Raw genomic sequence first — 923 nt, 5'->3', positions numbered from 1 at the left:
GATTTGAATGAGTTCAATGTAAGTATTAAATTCAATGACAATTTGGTATTTAAGTTTGTTTATATTTATTTTTAGTAATTGATCATTAGAGTTGTTAATGACACATTTGATTTTGTTTCAGGTTGTTTGGCATCCCTACAAAAATATCGGAGATACAAACCCGATCGATGACATTGCATTTTTGAGGGATTGCTATGTTTTTCAACATTGTCGAGCTTTTGTTGCCGCAAAGGGTGGTGCGTCAGTTGGGTCACGTGCAACTTGTACCTAAAGATCCTCCAATGCCAAATTGGAGAACAAGAACTGTGGCAGGACGCGGGTATGAGGTGAGCTGGACCAATATTGGGCCACTTTACTAGAGTCGCGGGCGAGAATCACGTGATCCAACTCGCAACCGAGGACCTATTTCGTCTTATCCATGGGAGTGTCATCAAAATTACATGACTTGGTATGCGAGAAATTCTCATGTAGTTTTGGTGAACCCTGAGCTTCTTCCTATTCATCCCTCCCTGGAGACACTGCCTAACTGTTCACCGATTGTAAGTATTGTGATTTTTAATTGAGTTTTCTCTAAGCGTGATTTTTGCATTCGATTGGTAACTTATCTTGATTTTTCTTTTTTCGACAGAACGACGTCATCGATGAAACCAGTCTTTTGCTAAAGAGAGGTCTGCAATTGGCTGGGAATGATATGCCAGAGGAAGCAAGGTCCTCCTTCGAACAGGCGTACAACTTGACTAGGTGCAAGTACATTGGTGGGCGCTATAGTTGATTTGTTTCAGTTTAGGGTTTGTAACTTTGTAATTTAGTTTGATGGATGTAATTTGTTTCAGTTTAGGGTTTGTAATTTTGTTAACTTCGAATGAATTGATGGATATGATGTTTGCATGAATGTTTGAATGGAATTTAATGTTTAGGGTTTA

General features: G+C 38.9%; 1 long non-coding RNA gene across 1 annotated transcript; it reads left to right on the top strand.

Moving 5' to 3' along the window:
* The first annotated feature begins 429 nt into the window (after nt 1-429).
* Nucleotides 430-923, top strand: LOC147474714 (uncharacterized). Its single transcript, XR_015209113.1, has 2 exons — nt 430-539; nt 629-923. It is a non-coding gene; the product is annotated as an uncharacterized LOC147474714 (long non-coding RNA).

This window comes from Coptis chinensis, chromosome 9 (assembly GCF_015680905.1).
Source record: "Coptis chinensis isolate HL-2020 chromosome 9, ASM1568090v1, whole genome shotgun sequence".
Classification (NCBI taxonomy): Eukaryota; Viridiplantae; Streptophyta; class Magnoliopsida; order Ranunculales; family Ranunculaceae; genus Coptis; species Coptis chinensis.
The sequence above is the reverse complement of the archived record's forward strand: the minus strand, read 5'-3'. Positions and strand labels throughout refer to the sequence as shown.